The sequence below is a fragment of the Diadema antillarum genome, unplaced genomic scaffold (assembly GCF_040938485.1).
Source record: "Diadema antillarum isolate AM-2024a unplaced genomic scaffold, OU_Dant_1.0 seq00000333_RagTag, whole genome shotgun sequence".
Lineage (NCBI taxonomy): Eukaryota > Metazoa > Echinodermata > Echinoidea > Diadematoida > Diadematidae > Diadema > Diadema antillarum.
The window spans coordinates 936,465-954,211 of NW_027271349.1; the positions used below are offsets into that span (position 1 = coordinate 936,465).

General features: G+C 36.8%; 1 protein-coding gene across 1 annotated transcript in view; it reads left to right on the top strand.

Moving 5' to 3' along the window:
- Positions 1 to 17,747, top strand: part of LOC139730774 (E3 ubiquitin-protein ligase TRIP12-like) — a 78,556-nt gene that overhangs the window by 15,255 nt on the left and 45,554 nt on the right. Inside the window, exon 2 of the mRNA XM_071641637.1 lies at positions 9,950 to 10,056. The gene's annotated coding sequence lies outside the window, so the exon portion shown is untranslated. The remainder of the gene's footprint in view (positions 1 to 9,949; positions 10,057 to 17,747) is intronic.

Consider the following 17,747-nt stretch of genomic DNA (forward strand, 5'->3'; position numbering starts at 1 on the left):
AACTTCAAGCTTGTAAATGCACAGTATTGATGGTCATTACACATGGTACAAATGTGAATGATGATCTTTTTGCATATTCCCCTTTGTTATGCACTAAAAAAGTGACATGATTGATGTTTTACAACATGACAAATTCAAGACATTGTTAAAATAATATGTTGCTCTGAAGACATATGATTATGATGCAACTGTTCATGTTCTGATACTATATGAAATGGTTGAGTTCATGTCATGCTTAAAGGCATTCTCAGCAAGTTGAACTTTGGCCAAGACCTTGGCTGTATACATGTAGGATGCTTGTAGGTGCCTTCCTCACACCACAATGGCTGATTCATGCCCTGTGTCCCTTTGCTAGCCAGGCCTGCCTAAATGCAGGCTTCCTCATCTACGTTGAACTTCCCATCATGTATTCCGTTTCTTCCTCACACTCTTTTTTCACACTGGGCTTTAATAAGCTAGCTAGGAAGGCTGAGGGATGGGTAGGGGTGGGGGGTAAGTGGGAGGAGCTGAATTGTATTTACTGCATACCTGAGAGTATGAATACATGAATGTATGCTGTGTTCAGACTTGGGGTGGGGGTGGGGGAGTATAGTAGGACAAACAGGATTTTATTTACTGCATTATACCTGAGAGTATGAATGCATGGATGCATGGATGCGTGGCTGTGTTCAGACATGGGGGGGGGGGTAGTGGTGCAAACAGGATTGTATTTACTGCATGTACTTGGGAGTATGAATACATGGGTGCATGGCTGTGTTTAGACCTGTGGGGGGGGGGGGGGACAAACAGGATTGTATTTACTGTATACCTGAGAGTATGAATGCATGACTGCATGGCTGTGTTCAGACCTGTTGTACAATACAGTATACACATAGGCTAGGTGATCACTTCTTGAACAGTCTATTGTACTGTATCCCTATGTGATGCCTTCCCTTGCTTTGCAAAGGAGATTTAGTGTTACAGGAAATACTGTTGAACTGAGACAAGGCTCACAGCACTCAACTCCAATACCATCTCTTCTGGCTGTATACATGTAGTATATAATTACACTCCCTTAGAGGATTGAATACTTTTATGTGCTCTATACATTACCATGGTAGATAGCTTACTGCCATCAAACTGTCATGACTTGTCTTAACAAGGGAAGTTCAAATTGACTCATAAACTATAGAATTTATCTGCCACTGCGATATGCTGTTGTCCTTTTAATTGACTCCCTTTGAGGTTAATTTCCAGTCAAGCAATTTCTAATATTTCAAAGCTTCTTAAATGTACAGTACTTAGGAAGCATACATTGCTTAATTATGCTGTAATAAAGATAAACTTGGTTTGCATCTTAATGTTAAAGCCACAATGTAGTTCTCATGTTCTTGCAGAACTATCAGTTTTTGCTCTAATCTGTACACTTGTGCATAAGAAATGTGTAAAAGAATGCCATGATAACTTGATTACTACTTGGTAAAGGCAAGAAAGTGAAATATTTACCAAAAAGGTTCACTGGATGTACTACAGCTTCAAAGCTTACGCGATCATGGTTGCTGCGGAGTGTTTTACATTCAATAACATCGATTAAAATATATCAGGCCTTAGCGGTCTCCATTGCTTGTGCAAGTGAATTGCGTGCAGTTTGTTCTGTGTGGGATTCATTACTACTGCTACGTTGTAGGACACGATTCGATTATTGTACTAGCAGCATCTTACACCTTCGCTACTGAATGGAGGAGGATGCTTCCGGAATAAAAGTTGGTATATGTATACCGACTTTTATTATTTCACACTCTTTGATCTCAAAATACTACAAAACAACTTGATATCCAGGCAAATCGCACCAGCCAGACAAGTTTCTTGGTAGATCTTTGATATTTATAAAGCAAATTCCAAATGGTGGAAAATGAATGTGAAGGTCCTGCTGAGTACTATATGTTAGCTTTATTATACAAATAATGCACATTACACAGGGTGTTAGGAATTAATTATCCACCTGATAGTAACTTTGGAACAGTTGGAAACACACAAGGTGAAGCTGACTGTGCTTGGGACTTAATGAAGGTGGATAATTTTCTGAACACCTGACCAAGTAATGGACATTGTTTTTTGTTGTAAAATAGTGACATGATTTTAATTGCACTGCAGCCATTTTTGCAAGAGACACAGGGCAGCAGAAGCCCCCAAGCAAACTGAACCACTCACATACACAATGCATTTATTATTGGTCACTAGTATGCTAATGCCATGTGAAAAGTAATTTTAGGCCATCAGGCCAAATGAAAGACTGGTCAGCCAATCATTTGATCAGGATTTTCAGTGTATCACCATTTCATGTTTGAGGATAAAATAGGTTACTGTTACTGTTTTGCAAATTAGGACTCATGACACAATTTTGTAAGAGAGAACCCCATTGAGGGAATGGAAAAACATTTTCAAGAGAAGAATTACGGGCAGTCAATTTCTCACCTTGCTGTGATATTATCTTGCATTTGAATTATGGGAGGCAATTTTTGTTGTTTTAATTTTGTTAATTTTGGTCCACTTGTGAAATTTGTGAAAATAAAAAACACAGTAAAATGTACTGTGTACACATGGAGTATTGAGATAATGTAGGGCTAGATGTGTTTAAGGTCATCTATGTGAAAGGTTAAAGAAAACCCTGAGGTACTGATGGGGTTGAGGTACATTGTAATGACAAAAATATTTAACCAAATTATATTAGTGTTCCTGAAAGATATGAATAATTACTGCTGATTGAAGTTATATTGTTGTTTCAAATATCATGGGTCAGAGATCATTTTGGCACATGTGACACAACTGCTGTTAGTTGGGTATTGAATGTAGCAAAATCATACACAAACATTTAAGGTTGATAAGAGATACTTGGTGTCCAAATTGATATTAAAGTAGACATGCAACGCAGAAGTCATCAATATTGTAATGTTTGACTTTAGAAATGGCTTTACCATAGCAAAGGCCAACTCTGTCAGTTCATTGATCTTATTTAACCAGGGGCCTTTATTATGCTTAGCTTTTAATTTTATTCTACTGGGCCATTTTAAGCACCCCTCTCTGATAAGAGGGTGTCATTGTATTAAAGGGACTGTACAGTACTGGTTGAGGTGAGGATTGAGGTTTATAACATTTTTTTGTGAGATAATGAAAAACCTCCTATATGAAATATGAAAGAGCATGTAATTTCAAGAGGGATTCAATGTTTATTTGATGAAAATTGGCCTTGAAATGGCTGAGATATCCAAAAAAGCGATCCTAATAAAGTTGACAGGCCACGACTTTTATTAGGATCCCATTGTTTTACCTTGTTTTCTCAGTCATTTTAAAACCGATTTTCATCAAATAAACTTTTGATTCCCCTCAGACTTGTATGCTCTTTAACATTTCATGAGTGTGTGTGTTAGTTGTTTCTAAATACTGTAAAACAAGGAATTTTTGTTTGCACTTTAATTTCGCAAATTTCGCGGGCGCCAAGATTCGCAAAATTAAAATGCACGCGAAAGTCCATGTTTACATTATATGCATTGAACGCCAGTGGCACTTCGCGAAAATTTCATGCCAGGAAAAAGGCTGTCGGCTCCAATTCGCGAAAAATTCATGCCACGAATATTTCATGTTTTAGGCCAAAAAAAAAAATTGTTGCATTGGCGTAACATGAGATTTTCAAATAGGGTCGGTCGGGCGGATTTTTTTTTTTTTTTTTTTTTTGCTACCTGCATTTTACGTGTATAGCTCGTGCTCAGTAAACAGTTACAACTGCTGCACCGTATGTGCTGTGTTCATCTATTCTACAAATCATTTATGAGGCCGATATTACTCGAATTATACCCCTTCACAGAATTTAAAGATGTTGAAATCCCTATCCTGAATGTTTTCACTTCATATTTTACTATTTTGACTTAGATAAGATAGATGCAAATTGACCCATATGTACGATCTTTTCATCGCACACGGCGATCTCTATTACAGTCCAACATATACAGATTCATGTAAGTTCTCCACACAAGAAACCTATGGCAAAACTGTGCACAATACATTGCAGTCTGAATGCTAAGTATACACTGTATAAATCTTGATAGAGTACGCGTCCGTGTTGGAAACAGATGACCTACTGATCAAGCGAGGCTATGCGAGGCGCTAGCGAGATCTCTCCCTCGTACATCCGATATCCCCAGAGCCGTTTGCACTTCCGGGTTTTTTGTGATCGCGATCGCAGTCAAGAAGATACTTGATATCGATAGCAAAAAAAATAATAAAAAAACATAGGGTCGGCGGAATTTTTAGGGTCGGGCGGGTAACTCCAATGCAACAATTTTTTTTTTTTGGCCTTACAGTATCTTGCAAAACGTTACAAGCTGAATCCTTACCTCAACCAGGGCAGTCCCATTAAAGGTCTAGATCAATGGAACAGACTTCTGTACAGGTTCATTGGTTTCACAGAGGGAAAATGTGTGACTTTATAGTTAGGAAATCAAAACTGTAATTTCTTCCCATGCCATGAAAGCATCTAGGTCAATTTCTTGTTTGATTATTGCCATGCTAGCTTCAAGAAAGAAGCCCGAGATCTATAAGGAAATGATGTTGTCCTATGGCTTAATGTCGTGTGGCAAAGAAGCCACTTGAACATGTATCTAAAATTAGACATAATTTATTAATAGTACTAGTGGGTTTAAAAAAGGAAGATGTACACTGTACACTTGGACTTTCATGAGTTTAAATGCTTAAATTCAGAGATACAGTAGTCTTTGATGTCCATTTCATTCCCCTACAGTCATAGCCATGTAGTTTCACTTTGATAAATTTCAGATAGCATGTAGGAAGTGAATGACACTTTTGTTTAATCCTTTAATCTGCATGTAGGGGAGCTTGAAAGTAGACTTGATTTCAGTGTTTATTTTTTTTTTGGAATAGTGATTATTAGCCATCAGTTCATCAGAGTGTGAGTGTGACTGGAACCTTTTAGTGCATTTTTTGCTGTGTCAAGCTCACTGAAGGGATCAATAGATTTCATTGACTTTCACACACACACACACACATACACACACATACACACACACACATGATGGCAGGAGTGGATGATTCAAGCGTTAAAAGGTTTGTAATAGTAATATTATCAATGCTGTAGAGGTGAAAATTTTCACACATTTTGCACAACATAAAAGCTAAAGTGAAAATATAAGGACATTAAGTTCTTGTTGTAATACTAATTCAAATTTTAGTTCCTCATTGAAAATACATGAAATTCATGTTTAAGACCCTGCTCAAAAAAAAAAAAAAAAAAAAAATCCTGCATGCAAATAAGGCCAAGTAAAAAAAGAAAGTAGTTTCTCGTCCGGGTTTTTTGAGCAAGGCGATGAGGGAGGTCCTTACTATTTGATATCTTACTATTTTTTCGAGGATTGTCAAAATGAAAGTAATATGTGTTTATAAACCACTTATCATTTGAGTGATGCACAATTTAATACCAAATCTGCGTATATTGCTGTTTATGCATGACAAGTATACCAATTTAACTACACTGTGACTGTATTCATTCAGTCATATCAAGGGTATGGAAAAAAAAACACATGTTTTTTAAACATAAAATATACACATTTATGCATCACTTGTTGAACCTATGAATCCAACCATTATCTCTGGAAATGCATAGCATTATTTTTGCCATTCAACACAACACAAACTTACTGAGTTAGATCTTTTCTCATATGAAAACTTATTCGCTCAAGGATTTAAAATGCCGCAGACAGTACTGCCAATTGTCAACCCTGTGAAACAACCACCTGATTTCCTTTTTACTGAAAGACAGAATACGAACCAGTTGAATACTATATTCACTATTTAAAGCCGTTCGCTGTGCACACGTGCGCTTGAGATCGGTTCTCTCCATCACTCCACGATTTTTTTTTCCAGCTCCAGAACGCATGCTATGCTGGCTGGCTGGTCTCCTCTACTACAGGGAAACCCCGTTATAACGAGTTCGGTTATAACGAGGAACCGCTTATAACGAGGTGATCGCGTCGGTCCCGTTTTCCTTTGCGTGTAATGGCAGAACGAATCGGTTATAACGTGTTCGGTTATAACGAGATTCCGGTTATAACGAGGACAATTTCGGTAAATCATGATAAAGAAAAACACAAGCAATTTGATCGGATATAACGAGGTTCCATTTCTTGACCAAATTGCCGCTTTCAAACACGCGACAAATGAAACATTGGAAACCGAAATCTCGCTATCCACGTCTTTTCCCGTTTTGCAGGGAACCGTTCCATGTTTTCTTCTTAATCACGCGATAAGACACAGGAACACCTTCCGATGTTCCTAATAATTATTAAACGTAATCATTCGGTTTTCTTTTTCGCGAGAAACGCGTGCGTGATAAATATGAGGTCAGACCACAGCGCAACGAGAAAAAAAAAATAGATAACGCATTCAAAAACTTTTCATGTAGGCCTATAGCGACAATAAAATTTGACCAAAAATGGACAATTGGAATGCGTGTGCAACTCGACTCATCATTATATCCTTTCCAATTTTAGTTCCGACTTCCAGTTCTTTTGCTGGTTTTGAGCAAATATGAGTTTGGATGATTAAAGCCGAAATAATAAAATCATCGCCCCGATCCCGCCGGGTGACAGTAGCGTTAAAATAGTTGAGTAACGCATGTTAACCTATACTTAATCGGTGTTCAGAAAAAGAAGCAAACGCATTTATTAGTTGGAACAGATCTGGATTTGTTCATTATCATTTAACAAATGATAATTTAAATATGATGTGTATGATCAAAGCAGAAATAATTAGTGAAATCATCGCGATCCTGCCAGGTGACAGTAGAGTAAAAATAGTTGAATAATGCATGTTAACCTAGTCTTAATCGGTGCTCGGAAAAAGAAACAAACGCATGTATTAGTTTGAATAGATCTGGATGTGTTAATTATCATTTAACGAATGATAATTTAAATATGAGTGTGTATGATTAAAGCCGAAATAATGAATGAAATTATCGCGATCTCGCCGGGTGACAGTAGCATAAAAATTGTTGAATAACGCATGTTAACCTACTTAATCGGTGCTCGGAAATAGAAACAAACGCATTCAACAGTTCAAGAAGGGATGTACAAAACGCGAAGAGATTTTCGGAAGAAAATAAAGAACGCATTTTTAATCCCTTCGAGCGCAACGATCATACATTGTATACAGCCAAATGATTCATGAAATTATCGAATTCCCGCTGGGCACCAACAGCGTAAAGTACCTCGCAAGTTAGTGGTAAACAACGCACGTATGTTACTCTGAAATCATCGCGATCTCGCCAGGTGACAGTATAGCGTAAAAAAGTTGAATGACGCATGTTAATCTAAATCAGAAAAAGAAACAAACGCATTTATTAGTTTGAATAGATCTGGCACAGATTTGCGTAAACAGGATGACAACCTCCCACATTCAATCCTGTCACATATTTTCAAGAACGGTCGTACAAAACGCGAAGAGATTTTCGGAAGAAAATAAAGAACGCATTTTTAATCCATTTGGGCGCAACGATCATACATTGTACATTGTGTACAAGATTACTGCCGAAATGATTCATGAAATCATCGCATTCCCGCTGGGCACCAACAGCGTAAAAATACCTAGCAAGTTACGGTAAACAAGGCCTGTATGTTACTCTACAGTATATATTTACCCCCATATTTGCGCTGGTGTTTAGAAAAAGCGTAACAAACAAGAATTACAATAAAGAATTAACTTATCATTTCAGCCTCTATTTCTTTGTCTAATTCACAAATAATCTCCCTTTATTCTCTCAATAATAACGCTCAATTGTGTAATAACAACGCAAAGGATATGTTTAAGTTTCATGGATGGGTATATGACGTCATGCTTATGTTTTTCTTTGGTTTTAATGAGTATGGTTATAACGAGGTACCGGTTATAACGAGGTAATATCGCTGGTCCCACGGATCTCATAATAACGGGGTTTGTGGTTACATTGCGCAATCAATCTAGCAGCTCATGAAGCAGGCAACAGCACGAGAGAAATGTACAGAAGGTGCTCAACGTCCTGTCTACATCACGACGTACCGAGTGCGCTGTACATCACAGCCCAGGCCCGCCCATCCAACTACAGTTCAACTGCTTTGTGGGTCATTTCTTCTTGCCGAGCTCGAAGTGTGAAATGCATGCATTATTACATACGCACTACAGAAGCTACAGCTGTACTACAGCTAAGTAGAGGACGCAAGGCGTAATTAGAAATAAGACATCACGATTGGTAGGTGAATTGTTGATTTGTTTTTTTCGGCGGCCGAAAAAATAGTAAATATCAAAAAAGTCGATGAGGCAACTGAAAATCGATGCGGGCGGGGAGCGGGCTGGGACGAGAATTATGAATTTCTTGGTATTTTCAGCGCCATTTTGAAAATAGTAAATAGTAAAAAAATCGATGCGGCGGCCAAAATCGATGCGCGCGAGGACGAGAAACTGGTTTCTTTTTTTACTTGGCCTAATGTGCACTCTTTTTGTAACTGGCTATCAAAAAAGGCTTGTCAGCTACATGATTGTGTGCAAGGTGCTCAATAACATTCAACTTTATTTCTAGTTGTCTTTATGTAAATTCATTAAATCAACTTCTGTTTAGCTTGTAAAACCTGTAGAGTGTCCTACATTCACTATAATGCAATGTATCTTTATTAGCTATCTCATTAAAGGTATATAAATGTAATTTATGAGTCCATAGGAAGAAATGTGATTTTTGTAAAACAGTTCTTATCTTATCTCACTTTGAAATTGGGACAGATTGAAATCAGGAATTAGAATTAGAAGGGTGAATTTGTGTCAGATATAATCAAAAACATTGAAAATCATATGGTATCTAGACATGCATTGAAACCCTGTTATCATAATGTTCACAAGCTGGATCAGTGTGATTAAGCAGAAACTCGTGGCCACTTTAATACAGTGTTGTATTGTGTTCAAAGTCATATAGTCAGTCTGCAGAGAAGAGAAGCTCTTCAATTTGATGCCATTGTCATATTACTAATACAGTGCAAATGTTAAAATATAGCACTTGCAGTATAAACATAGTGCAATAGTACTAATCTGCAGTAATTCAGCAGTTTTGTGGAAAAACAGGAGAAAACAGTTGAAAATAAACACATGTATGTGTGTTCCTGCTGCACCATTATTCTTAGCTATATTACAGCTGGCATTGCAGATTTTCATACATACCAGGTATGTCATGTTACGAGACCACATTGCACACTTTGTTGAACACATTGTGTGTGACTGCATCATTTATAATGCTGTGTAAGCTACCATAATCCTTTTTCTCTTAGCTGTGATATTCTTCAATTCATTCTCTTTTATTGTCTGATACCGTGTCATTATATTGTCATCACAGGTACAAATATGTACTATGCAGGTCCAAAATTGCTATAAGGCCAGGAGGAAATAAAGAGTGTGTTTGCCTGCATTGCATTATGGGTTAATTTACATCCCAAGGCTAGAGGCAGGTACAGAGTGTATGCAGACATGTAGGCTGACTGCACTGATGGATAAAGGTCATCATCATCATTAGAGATCATATCTCTACACAATTTTCATTGGCAAATGATACCGGTATTGGATGTGATGTGAGCTGGGCTTAACCCATTGAGGACGAGTCCTGGGTACACTCGGGCAAGTGTCTGTTGGAAACGCATGTTGTAGCAAAATCAGTCTGTCCTCAACGGGCTAATAGTCATCTTTGTATGCTACCTTCCAATATGGAAAAAGGCTGAGATGATGATTCCTAACACTTTCATCCAGCTCACAAGGTCATATGAATTTCTTGGAGAAGAAATTCAGTGAGTGCATTCTTTGCCTGTCCCATCTATACTCTTTTATGTCAGCTCTATGTTGGGATTATGCACTAAAAGCTTTCTTCCAATGTTGTGTCTTTGTATTGCAGGAAGGCTGTGCATGTGCTGCTCGTGTTAGTAGGAGTAACCCGTGGGAGTAATGTTCATGTCATGTTTGGAGAAGTAGAACGTTGCAGTTGGAGTATGACCGCATAATGTGAGTTTTTGTCTGCTTTTTTTTTTTTCGTTGCTGCTTTTTTTCATCAGTTAGAATTCAACTAAAAAAGAATGTAAAATTTCTAAATTTTACTGATTTGCAGTCATTAGAACCATGGCTTGCTACTGTGAGGCTTCAGTGTGCTGGTCACTTGATGGAAAGTGAGGAAATCTTCAACAAAAAATGGATAAAGATGGAACGTGACCTGAGTGTATTATATTCAGCCAGAACCAGGGCAAGTTTGTCCCCTGAGCTGTCCCACAATGCATCTAAAAATGCTGCTCTGTGCACGGCACCTAGGAAATGGCAATACCAAGAATTGTAGGGCTCTTGAAATTGAGTACTCATTGAATTTTTAACTTCTTCAAACAGTAGCATACATGTGTAGGCCATGGCATACAACTTATTAGCCTTGCAAATGTAGCATTTTGATCTCAATTCCCAAATTTACCGGTACTTGAACTGCATTTAATAGACACCCAGAGCACATCCATGTTCAAGATATTGTAACATTTTCATATCTTTCCACTAAGCCTTATTATAATTTGAGCAGAACTTTAACCCATTTATTTTTATACAAGTTATCAAGTTTTTAACTTAAGTGTATCTGCATTGCATTGCGAGCTGACGGAACTGTGATACTGCTACCCAGTGTGAATGCAATGTCTTGCAAGACCTCAACAGTGCTGCAAGTCATGCAGAATGCAATCTATATTTCAAAGAAATGCTCATAATGCTTCTGTGCCAACCATAATCTGTTCCAGTTTACTAAGTGCCATTGTTGTTTTTTCTCAAATGGAAGGGATGATTTGGCAAATGTTTTTGAAGAATTTACCAACAGCGCATGTTGCTGTATAGAACCCTTTCCACCGAGAGACGCATTTTAGAAGCCATTATGAAGTGGTTTTAAACGGGTTAATTCAATATCAGTTTTGAATTTATTGATTCTCTCCTATCCTATGACCCCAGTGGTTTAGAATTGAGCATGGCATGATCGTTAACAAATTAGAAAATAGTTGAAATGCAGATAAATGACAGTAGACACAATACAGCAATGAAGTGACTAATGTGTTGTATTGTGGTGATGGTAGTAAATTCAATGATGATTTGAATATTTCCACAGATTTTTGTACGTACATGTACATGTACATGGGTATTGTCTCTTACATGGTCATAGCTATGTGAATACCTCTATGCCCCCACTGCCAAAATTTTTCTCAAAATGCTCAGATATATCAATGAAGAAAATAAAAGAACATAAAAAATATCATTCCTATGAGCAACATTTAAAAGTTGTGTCTTTATTTTTATGAGAGTTGTATGGCATTATTGATCTGAAGGAATGTGTGCTTGCCAGTTATATAAGCAGAGTATGACATAGCTTATGTCACACGTCTATAACTCCACAAAGGTGAATAACCTTCATATCCCCACTAGTCACTGTATAGGATTGGTGTGGGTTGTCCCATGTGGTCGAACCTACAGTCATTGACACACATGGCCAGAACTTCCATTAGGTCTGCACACTGCACCATGACGTAGTCGGCTGTGTGTTCAATTTCTGGAAGGGAAGTCCTCACTGCTAAGAGTTTTGGAAATGGTGCTGTAATACACACAGGGTAAGACTGAGAATATCTTTTTAACACAAAAGAAAGGTAACATATTTAAAGCTTCCATTTAAAAAACAAACACTATAAATAATACTGATATCCTCATTGCAAGATTCTGTGCTGAGAGTCCATGAAACACTCTACAGTACATCTTTGTTCATCGATCACTAGGTCACAATCTTCACCAGACTATGTACAATTTGTAGATGTTCAATGCATGTCATAGATGCTATGTGATCAAACTTTTAGAAATTCACAAGCCATGTTTCATTCTTCTGAATTCCTGTTTAAACAGAAATTTATCTTAAGAACAACACAATAAGGGTCTGTAAAAACAAGACAGCAAGCATTCTTTATACAAAATTGAGGCTGTTACTGATACATGTACTTGTGCAATCCCCAAAATGAAGAAGTTACCATTTTATTTAAGTGAGATATTCCTTGTAGAAACTAACAGATGTGGTACACATTTACATACTGTACATATTTATGTGGATTTAATGTTAGCAAAGTGAGAACAAATTACATGATGTTTTTAGCCAGATACACTACTTACTTGTATCTATTGTCTTTATTCAAAGTCTGTAGAAAAGGGGCCTCATGATGTCGGCTGTGTACCTGTAATGTCATACATTTGTCACTCAAATAGCACTTCCTTTTCTCAAACAAATGGAATGCTTCCCAGAGAGGCACACATTGTCAAGGTTATATAAACTATCACTTGAGGGAAGTTGACATCCTTTAAAAAGGTTTTGTCTTCAAACCTGTTTGGTGTATTATACTACGGGATTGAAGAAAACCATGTGTGAGATAATCTACAGTCATATTTATTTGTGACAGAGGAGGGGGAAACAGCAGTCTGTAACAAGCCTGGGGCCATGCAGGGCTATGCAGGGCTATGCAGGATGTGAAAATCTACCACCTATAGGCTATAGGATCACTGCCTTTTGTACCCATAGCCATTGTCATACATGATACTACACAAAGACACTGGCACATATAAACCTTCCTTGCTATGGGTATTCATGCATTGCAAGTTACATACATGTGTACAAGGTGTTCTTAGCAGTCTTACAGTACACATGATTCTGTGTACATTGCGAGTGAGATGCCTTGTGCTAGGCAAGAAATCGGCCAGCAGCATGAAAGGCATGCACACAGACTCATGTATGTAGTAGCCAAGGGTGTAGTGTGGTACTGACTGTACAGGCCTACAATCTGAAAATTGATGGATATTATCCAATCCAGTAGAACATTTTTGTCAGACGTCAACCTGTATGCATATGATATGTACAATTTTATCAAAACAAAAGGTGCACATTTTCCAACTGAAAAGGAGGCTTACTCAACTAAGCTTCATCTGCTATTATATCACAGGTACATACTATAGGTAAAAATAGTAAATTTTACTTTTTCATCGTATTGTGTAGTGCATACTACAATGTACTATTTGTAACCAGCAACTCGCTCAAAAGACCCTTTGATAGGGTGTGCAGGTGTGTGCATCTTAATACAAAAGCAAACTAATGAAGTTCTTTGCATCACATTTTAGGTAACAATAAACAACCAGCTTCATACTGTGGTTGGAGAAAAGGAAAATCCATGTATTCCACAACATCATGAAAAGGTCATGCTTCCAAACTTGAGATTTTCTTGGCTGTATCTGGCATATGGTTGTTGCTACATGAGATATGGAAGGACTGATTAGATTTGGGTGAAATTCCTCGAGGTGAAGGGTCAAAAGTCAGTAATGAATTGATAAACATGTCATTTGCAGCTGTTACTAGGAATGTTCAGTAATGAAGTTTTTAAAGAAGGTTATTAATACCTTAGACAATCATCATTTGCATGAATATGATAATGAAGATAGGTCAGAGGTCACTGTGCTTTTGGTAGAATGTTGTTCTCTAGCCATAACTGAACTTCAGTCAGGAGTGTTCAGTGGTCAGTGTTATTTGGTATGAAAGATAAAAATACAAGGGCAATAATTTGCATGAAACATAAGCAGTGAACATTCAAGGTACAAGTAATCGAAGGTAGTTCAAGGTCATTAAGGAGAATGAAACCCCAAAATACATGTTGATTGAGTGAAGGGAGCAATATTAGTAGAATACATCAATTTAAGTTTGAGGAAAATCAGACGATCCGATCAAAAGTTATGATTTTCTTTGAAGTTATGGTGATCAGACTGCTGGATCAGAATGGATCACATTGGTTTGTATGCAGTACCATTTATACATAAAGAAAATATGAAGAAAATCAAACATTTTCCTTTTTTCACTTTTCTAGCATAGTGAAAGAGCACTAGATTTACTTCTCTCAGAAAGCAGGGGGAATAATATTACCCTTGACATATGTCAGTAACAAGTCCAGGGAATGTGTACTTTTTATATAAAATTATATTTTGTGGAATTTTCTGTATACATCTAGATATCATAGTAAATATGTGTGATGTCAAGATCTGTAGTAGTCCTCTGATCCAGTGGTCTCGACACCAAATTTTACGTTAAAAAAATCATAACTATTGAAGGGATTGTCTGATTTTCCTCAAACTTTCACTGGTGTGTTAACTACGGATATTGCTGCATTCACTCAATCCACATGTATCTTGGGTTTGAAACATATATTAATTTTCTAGCCATAACTTAATGTAGGAATATCCAGTGGTGATATTCTTTGGTATAAGAGATAGAAATAAAACAGAAAATTTACATGAAATGATATAGGTGGAAGGACTAATAATATCGAGGTCAAAGGTTACTGAAATTGAGTTGTGAAGGTCTACATGTCTCTCCTCAAGGTTCCTGCTAAATTTAGATACTGTAAGAGTGGATATTTTCGTGTGACGAATTTTTCGCGCTGGGCGAGCTGCGAAGAGTTTCACGTGTTTTTAATTCCGCGGAATCAAGATATCGACTACTGGAACTGCTTTTATTTTCGCGCTAGTTTCGGGTTGCGCGAATGCGCGAAAATTTCAACACCGTGAAAATTTCCACTTTTTACAGTACCTTCCATCTTTAAAGGACAAGTTCACCTTCACAGACACGTGGACTGAGTAAATGCAGCAATATTAGTAGAACACATCAGCAAGAGTTTTGAGGAAAATCGGACAATCTGTTTAAAACTTTATGAATTTTTGAAGTTTCTACTTAGTCACTGCTGGATGAGAAGACTACTACAGCTTGTGATGTCACATGTGTACAACGATATAAAGAAAATACAAAGAAAATTCAAGATATTTTCATTTTTCGCGCATAATAAAAGAACACTTGACTTCCCTCTTTCAGAAGGCATGGGGGAATATTACCCTTAACATATTATACGTCAGTGACGAATTGAGGAAATGTGCACTTTTCTCCAACAGTAAAATTTTGTGAAATTTTCTTTCTATTTTCCTTATATCGTTGTACGCATGTGACATCATTGTGTACACTGTAGTAGTCTTCTCATCCAGCAGTGACCGTGCAGATACTTTAAAAATTCATAACTTTTAAACAGATTGTCCGATTTCCCCCAAACTTCCACCGATGTGTTCTATTATTGCTGCATTCACTCAATCCACATGTATATCCACAAGGTGGACTTGTCCTATAAGCAGTGGCCAAAGCTGCTATAAAAAAAATTACCAAAAAAGTGCCAAATTTTTGAAAACCTTTATTGAAATCACAACATCAAAATGCTATCTTACCATTTGAATGCCAATAGATGCGACATGGCTTCATATGGACCATCATTACCGCAGCTGTTCTTGTCACACAAAGAATGGCATCTTTTATACACGGTTAACATGTCCCCAGTTGCTTGTTGAGAAGGTGATTCCATTACAGGAATGAACATATTGCAGTGAACCACTAACAAGTCTTTTCAAACTGGATTTGTGTTTATGCACATAAATGCCATGATTGAACAAGGGGATTATCTATTGGTGACAACTGTATTATGACTCTGAAGAAGTCTTCATTTAAAATGGATCTCTGTGTTTGATTGGGTGCAAACCGTTTCCAGGCTGTATAAAATCCATCAGGGCCTGAGGCAATATTGCTATAGAATTAGAAAGTATTCATTGTCAGTTGTCAACAGTTTGGCAGTGTATCCTATTTTGCATAAAGACTACCAGGGTACTTTTGATGAAAATCAGTACATCTGCATGAAATAAGAAAGATATAACAAGATTTGCCAATGTAGAAAGAAATAATTAGCTTTAATCTCTTAAATTGTTTTGCCAATAAGAGCTGATGATTATGAAGGTTGCAATTTATGGAATCTATATAGTTTTGTAATCAAATCTTTAAAAGAAACCTGTACTGACATTTTCTACTTGTCTGATAATTCTGATCTACATTTTTTGATGCCTACAACTGGAAAGAGAGGATTCTAAAACACAGGATAAGCCTGTAATGATTTTTTGAAAAAAATGAAAACCAGCAAGCCAAGGAACGATCCACACAATTTGGCATACGTCACAGGTGCCAACCTCCGAATTTAGCAAAACGAACTAGAAAGGTTCTACACATGTCAATTTACTGATGAAATCTCACACGAAGTACTGCAAAAACTGTTATTTAGTAAAATTGCAATATGGAACTGAAATAAACATGTTAAACAATATTTATTAGTTTTTAGAAGGAATCTCTTCAAAAGATTTTTATTTAGATAAAATTTGTGGGGAATATTCCAGATATGGGCAATTCCACGGTAACTAGGACACAGGTGCCAAAAATTCAAAATGATATTTGTTTCAAACACCATACATTTTCTGACAGTACTTGAGTTGAAGTTTTAAGAATCATTATGTTTTTCAATAAAAGCGGTCATTTTGATTTTCAAAATGGCTGCCAAAATATGCCTATAACTCAATGGTGAAAAGAGTGTATTGTCGCATAACTTACTCTCTGTATATCCACCTTATTAGTACTCTGAACAACAATCTTTCATATGTATGCAGTTACCAGAGAAGTCTTTTACCACACGATAGAAAAAAAAGCTGGTAGCTTTAAAGAATTTGATAAAAACTGTTAATTACTTTGATAATGATGGATGTAACGTCAGTTACCAAAAACAAGGAATTTTTAAGTTTAGTCATCAAAGAAAGTGAGCTGTATGATGTAACTTGGGATTTCTAATGTATGCCCATATGCCTTTATTTTAATACCAGAAGTAAGGATACTTATCATACTGGAGAGTCAAAATGAACACTACAAAATGTGTAACGTCAGTTACCGAAACGACATACACGAGTATGTAACGTCAGTTACCATGACAGTAATTATAACTGAGGCAAATTTTTTGACTTTTGGCCATTTCAATACATCTGGGAAGTCAACTTACAACAAAGAGCAGCAATCCCTTTCATAGGAAATGATGTCATTACCATGGTATGTCCATGGATATTTTTTTAAATTTTATTTCATTTCTAAATTCATTTATTCATTCATTTACCATGAATATTATTATTATTATTTTTTTTTGGGGGGGGGGGCTTGAGCTTTCGATTTTTGATTCAGCACAAGTTTAAGGTTAAATCATCAGGAAGTTTAGTTTGCCACATGCAGTATATGCACTCAAATTAGTACATTCCCCAGTCCTACGGGATGATAAAGCTACCAAAGTTTGTAGGCCTAATCAGTGACATGATTGCATGTTAACCACATTTTCTATAAAAAAACAAAACAAACAAACTTCTGCACAGCTGTATATCAACAGTTTAACAATCTTCACCAATGTTTGCTTTTGCTGGCATTTTTTTTTCTTCAGGAAACTTAGTCAAGTTTCTACCTCAAGGCAAATGCACGAACAGATATTTCTTCTCTTGCACTTAAATGTGTGGTGTAGTTAACATGGCTCATCTTGTATTATGGTACGTAAGGCATGTACTCATCTATTGTTTGAAACTTAACACTGATGTTGCTCAAAGTGAGAGAGGATTCTATAGGGTTTTAAAAATTGTTTATACAGTGTGTATTTGTTGATTACTTTATTCTATTCATGCAGGGACGTTTTGTAATACAACACATGATAATTATGAACAGTAAGAGTTTTTTATATTGATTTTAGTATTCTTTCGTTGCAAAGTCCGATTTC